This window comes from Panicum virgatum, chromosome 5N (assembly GCF_016808335.1).
Source record: "Panicum virgatum strain AP13 chromosome 5N, P.virgatum_v5, whole genome shotgun sequence".
Taxonomy (NCBI): domain Eukaryota; kingdom Viridiplantae; phylum Streptophyta; class Magnoliopsida; order Poales; family Poaceae; genus Panicum; species Panicum virgatum.
Genome location: NC_053149.1, coordinates 9,881,426 through 9,887,935, shown reverse-complemented (window position 1 = coordinate 9,887,935; position 6,510 = coordinate 9,881,426). Strand labels below are relative to the sequence as shown.

At 47.5% G+C, this 6,510-nt stretch overlaps 1 pseudogene; it reads left to right on the top strand.

The window, feature by feature from the left end:
• Window positions 1-1,358: 1,358 nt before the first annotated feature.
• LOC120673262 lies at window positions 1,359-4,892 on the top strand (annotated as a pseudogene).
• Window positions 4,893-6,510: the final 1,618 nt, after the last annotated feature.

Here is a 6,510-nt window from a genome sequence, read left to right as displayed (position 1 = left end):
AGGGTGCCACAAAAGCTAAATGACAAATTCTATAGGACAGCAATTCGTCCGGCGATGTTATACGGTGCTGAATGTTGGCCTACAAAAAGACGACATGTCCAGCAACTGAGTGTAGCAGAGATGTGGATGTTGCGGTGGTTTTGCGGGCACACAAGGAGGGATAGAGTCCGGAACGAAGTTATTCGGGATAGGGTCAGTGTGGCACCAATTGAGGAGAAACTTACCCAGCATCGGCCGAGATGGTTTGGACATGTCCAACGAATGCCTCCTGCGGCGCCGGTGCGTAATGGGGTTCTTGAGCGGGTCGATAATGTAAAGAGGTGTAGATGTAGACCTAAACAGACGTGGGATGAGTCGGTTAAGAGAGACCTTATGGATTGGAATATCTCTAAAGAGATAGTTTTGGATAGGAACGCTTGGAGACTAGCTATCAATGTGTCTGAATCTTGAACTTATTTCTTTCGGGTTTCATCTCTAGCCTACCCTAACTTGCTTGGGAAAAAAAGACTATGTTGTTGTTGTTTGATAGGTTAGGATATTTAATAATAAATTATTGGAGTTCAATATTATATGAAAAACAATGATGAAAAATTATATAAAAATTATTCAATATGCACTGTGATGTACACTACTACCCTACAAAATTTGAAATTAAAATTCAACTTGTGTAGTGAGAAACAAAAAAGACAAATTGTATTAAGGGACGAAATGAACCAACTGGCATAGTTTAGGGGGTAAATTGAACCAAGTTATAGTTTAGGGGGTTATCCAGACTTTGGCTATAGTTGAGGGGAGTAATTTAGACTTTTTCCATTATATAATTTAGATTCAGATTTATGAGTAATTTAACTTGTAATAATAATGACATAATTAGATACTTTATATGCAAATTTAGAGGGGTATTTGTATTATTTTATAATGACATAGGTGGGTAATTTACACAAAGATTAGGGGGGTTACTTTAGATTTTTTTTATAATGGGTAATTTAGATACATATTTAGAGGGTTACTTTAGTCTATTTTCATAATGGCAGAGGTGGGTAATTTATTAGTAAAGATAACAGATCCGATGGTTATTATAATTAGAGTTGTTGGATTGATGGCCGAATGTTTCTAATTTTTGTGAGAATTTATAATTTTTTTATATTTTTTCAGAGTGTCCACCTAGAATTTTAGGTGGCTTCACGTGAAAACTGATTTAGAGCTTCCAATTAGTAATAGTAAAATAAGATTCCATTCTAAAATCTCTAGAACCCAAACCAAACAAGCAAGGCCGATGAACTGGACGACGCCTCGGTCACGAAGGTCCTTTTCCTGAACGGGTCTCTCCTAGCTCCTCCATTTGCAGCAAGCTGCTAGCTAGTCAGCGACGACCCGCTCGCGCCGAGTCCCGACGACCTATACCGCCCGCCTACGACACCCACACGCACGACCGCCGCCCATCACGGTCGCCGTTGGACATGGGCGTGGAATTCCAGCCCCGCCCCGGACTTGCTCCATCCGCGACTCACCATTCCACGCACACACAAACCAGTTAGCACCAGGAGCTCGCTGCGCCGCACGGCTGGGCAAGTGTGCGGCGCGCAGGGTGTTCCGCCGGCCGGCGCGGCGGGCTCTATTTCTTCGTCTGTTCGCCGTGTCTGCCGTGGCGGTTGAGCGAGGGTGATTGGCTGATCGCTCGGCTAGGCTGTCTGCTGCGTGCCGGTCGGTCATGGCGGCCGCGCCGCGGTCGTGGACGTGGACGTGGGCGTGCGCGTGCTGCGTGGGGAGGAAGGGCGGCGCGGGCCCCGGCGAGACGGGCGGCGCCGGCGCGGGCGGAGGAGGGCGACGAGTGGAGCCTCTTCATGGACCTGCCCGTGCTCGAGGCCGCCACGGACGGCTTCTCCGACGGCAACCTCCTCGGCCGCGGCGGATTCGGCCCCGTCTACAAGGCAACCCTCCTCGATCGCTTTTCTCTCTGCCCATGCGCTCCAGTATTCAGTTCAGTTACCACAGGATTTAGCACTGGCCTAGTTTTCCTTCGAAACATCAGTAGAATTTCCTTGTTGATTCACTGGGTTTGGTTACGCCGATCGAGTAGGCACGCGCCGATATTGGTCTGTGGTAGGCAGCCTGGTTTCTACATTCGTTGCTCCCATGTTTTATCGTTCAGCAAACATCAGGGCTCCTGCAGATTTTCAGAATTTCTTAGCAGTGGACATGTCCAAGGTGATTCCGCTTCTTGTTTGCAGTTTACTGGTACTCTGACGAACAATATGGGAACGAGCTTTCAATGTTCGACAGTTATCAGTGTCAGCAGGGCTGCCCGATTTTCAGTTGGATATACAGTAATTACTCCACTGACGTGCACGCACCAGCAGTTCAGCACTCCGTGTTGCTGGCTTGCTGCTGCAGCCTCACGAATTCACATTCAGTTCTAACGCGTTGTCTTGTTCAAACAACATCCCCGCTATCCTGTTCAGAATCGCTACTATGAGCTGAGCAGATTGCTGTCGTAAGAAACTACTAGCATCTACAGTGTCTGAAACTGCGTCTCCAACCAATCTCTCGACAGGGTGTTCTGCAGGACGGCCAGCAGATCGCCGTGAAGAAGCTGTCGCTGGGGTCACGGCAAGGCGTGCGCGAGTTCCTCAACGAGGTCCGGCTCCTGCTCAAGGTGCAGCACCGGAACCTGGTGTCCCTGCTTGGCTGCTGCGCTTCCTCCGGTCAGAAGATGCTCGTCTACCCCTACCTCCCCAATGGCAGCCTCGACCACATTCTCTTCAGTAAGAAGTCCTAAGCCTTCCCGGCTTCCCGATCAAAGAAAAAAAAATACTCATCTGCATTTTGTTATGTATTGCTTGCTCAAAATTCGCTGCCATCATGGTATATTTGCTGTTCTGATTCAAAAACAAAAAGGTATATTTGCTGTTGACAAAATATATTTTTCCGGTACTATATGCACATCATAGTCACTAGTTAGAGTACATCATCGGCGGATTGCAGTTAGGTATTTTATTGTTCAGAGTTCCGGACAATAGAACTATGCAAGACAACTAGTGTTGCCAATAGAGGTGCAGGAATGCCTTTGAATCCTTCTACTCTATTCTACAGCAGGTAGGTGAGACGTCGAGTATGTCATGACTCGTGACGAATCAAATGACATGAGGTGGTTATATGTCAACGTAATATTCAAATGGTTCATCCCAGTATCTAATTGACATCATAGCGTCGAATCTGTGACTGTAATAAAAAGTCATTCAGGTGATGTCAGGTCTGTTTCCAAGTACTTGTGCGCCCTTGACCTCAACTGCGTCAAAAAGTACTTGCTTGATTTCTTAATCGAGAAGGCTAAACATATCACATCAGATTAGTTAAGAGTTGTGGCGTATGGGGTCCTTGCATTGACGCTTTCTTCAAAGAAGATCTCTTGTCCTCTGAAAGTATGTGAACAGAGAATATGAGTTTTCTGAACACAAACAAAACAGAGAGGTAGAAATCCTTTGTTCAGCTAAAACATACATCAATCTTTAGGATAGAAACATCAAGAAAACACAGTGAAAATCTGTAATCAAATGCGAAACACAGTTGGAGTTGTTTTCAAGTGTTCAGCTTGGGCATAACCTACATAGTAGTACAAATTTGATGTAAGATACGGGAGGAGAGTTCTTTTGTCTAACACGCACTGTGTTCCTTGGATACTTTCAGACAGGGAAAAGAGTGTGCAGCTCGATTGGCCAAGACGATACCAGATAATCATTGGGTTAGCAAGAGGCCTCCTCTACCTTCACGAGGAGTCTCCGGTGAAGATCATCCACAGAGACATCAAGGCGAGCAACGTGCTCCTGGACGACCAGCTGAACCCGAAGATTTCAGATTTCGGCATGGCGAGGCTCTTCCTGGAGGACGACCTGACGCACGTGAACACATTCAAAATCTCGGGCACATAGTGAGTTCACACCGTTCTGTTTCCGTTGTCTCGTTTCCGTTCACAAACCCGTGGTTTGCGCAAATACCGAGTGTGATGGATCGCAGTGGTTACATGGCTCCAGAGTACGCGATGAACGGCTACTTGTCCACCAAGACTGACGTCTTCAGCTTCGGGATCCTGGTGCTGGAGATTGTGAGCGGACGCAAGAACATCGTCCGGCATTCGGACGACGAGAAGATCGACCTCTTGAACTATGTAAGTGCTCGGATCATCTTGTCAAAAAGAGAAGCATCTCTGCATAGTAGCCTGTGTAGTAAAAATTGACAGGAAATCTGATGCGCTGAATCTTGTGTTCAGACATGGAAGCTGTTCGAAGAAGGACGGTCCCTGGAGATCGTGGACCCGTCTCTGTCCGAGCCCGACACCGAGCAGACGCTGCTGTGCATCCAGCTCGGCCTGCTGTGCTGCCAGGCCGTGGTGTCGGACCGGCCGGACATGCACAGCGTGCACCTCATCCTGTCGACCGACTCGTTCACGCTGCCCCAGCCGGGGAAGCCGGCGATCCACGGCCGGACCGGGCGGTGGATGACGACGACGGCTTCAGGATCGGCGTCGGCGGCCTCGGTCACCAGTGCCTCCAACACGAACACCACCAGCACGTTCGGCACCGACACGAACACGAACACGACGAGGGCCTCTGTGCTGGCCAATATCGCCGAGGACGAGTCCAGGAACTCCATTTCCATATCCTTCACAACAGAAGGCCGGTAAAAATGATGAGAGGATGAGCGGCGGGATTACTATGGTGAGATGTGAAGAACAGCAGTAGTTTTGAGAGGAGTGGCTTAATTGGTAGCTAGGTTGATTTGTAGAAGAGAATGGTATTAGCTGCAACAGCATTCGCTCTTTTCTTTCCCTGGAGCCAGAGTTTTTCCACGAAGTTCTCGTAACCGTGGCCCATTGCTTATTGGGCTCTTAACTACGAAATGGTCCTAACCCATATGGCCTCAAGGAAATTTCTGGCCCAATACTTTTTTCTCTACCTGTGCTGAAAATTTTTTGAGGCCAGGCCCATGAGCTACAAATTTTTTGCAGACGACAGAAGACCGACGTGTCAGCCGGTTTATCAGCTACTCTTCGTAGGTTAGATTTAGTATTGTGCCTGCTAATTTTTCAACCACTGTCGTGCAAACATGCCCTTGACAGTAAGATGCTTGCGGTGATTATGGTTGCCAATCTCAAGATCTATCAGGAAAATATCTCGAGGTCGAGGACGTTTATGTAAGTAGGGGCATGTGTTACTCTACGTCCACTCTTGTTTTTTTTTGTCTTAGTAAATAAGATGTATCGTTTTGCATCATATTATGTGTACAAACCATCTGCTTGTGTTATACTATGTTTTGAAAAAAAAAAAGTCCTAGCAAACCTGAACGCTCCAGTCGTAAAAGATTTGCGTCCGGTCAGTGAAAGAATGCGCACGGTCAGTCGACTGATTGCTCCGTGTATGTACACACTGAATGAATTGAACCATCCTAGGCCACGGATCGGATACGGAGCGTGTTCCCAATTGACTTTGGATCCTTCTTGCTTTTGTTCAGTCACAATGACTTGGCTGAGCAGCCACCGTGCCTTTGCGTGCGAGCATTTCAGAGATCTCGCAGCGTTTCGTGCGACCTTGTTTGGATGGTTTGCGCTACCCGCGCTACAAAAAGAATTTTGTGCGCATAAAGTACTAAACGATGTTTATTTACAAAAAATTTTCACGGATGGATGCAATTTTTCGCGACGAATCTAACGACAGTAATTAATCGATGATTGGCTACAGTAATGCTACAGTAACCAATCTCTAATCGTGCTTTTGAATGCCTCGTTAGATTTGTCTCGCGAAGTAGTGCAGAGGTTGTGAAGTTAGTTTTATAAACTGTCTTTATGTAGTACCTCTAATTATTGGTCAAAGTTTGTGCTACTTGCGCTACTCCACAAACCAAATAGGGCCCACGGTCCGGACTGCCTTGTGATCCAAGCCTCCTCTGTGGTGCGCAGCTTGCAGTCGAGATCAGCACGATCGCTGTCAAGTGTCAACGTGTCAGCTAGCAGCAATTGGCTTTCCTGACCTTGGACGCGGATCAATGGCACTCTGGCTTCAGGCTTCGTTTTCTGAAAGCGGTTGATCGCGTCACTGTTCGTTAAGAACAGAGCACAGCATCTTGTATCTACACAGCAGGTGATATGACGAATCAAAGGGGGGGGGGGGGGGGGGGGTGTTACGACGATATGAACGAATCCCTGCGTCGTCGAATTCAGTTTTTTTTTGTTTTTGAGAGGATCGAATTCAGTTTTCTGAAAGTGAGAGGGTTTCTATCTCTTGGCGACGGAACGGAAATTCAAAGGGTCGAGAACGGAAGGTGACATGTGCGGTAAGACCGGGCCTCGCAGGGCATCCACTGCCAGAACAAATAAAAGCGTGGACATGAGCAGTGGACATCACTGTCCGTCGTAGATTACGGATCCGGCTACGGTGCAGGTGCGCGGGACAGCAGCATGCGTTCTGTTGTGCAGTACAGTACATCCATTCATTCCAAACTGTTGCTGTCAGTTCG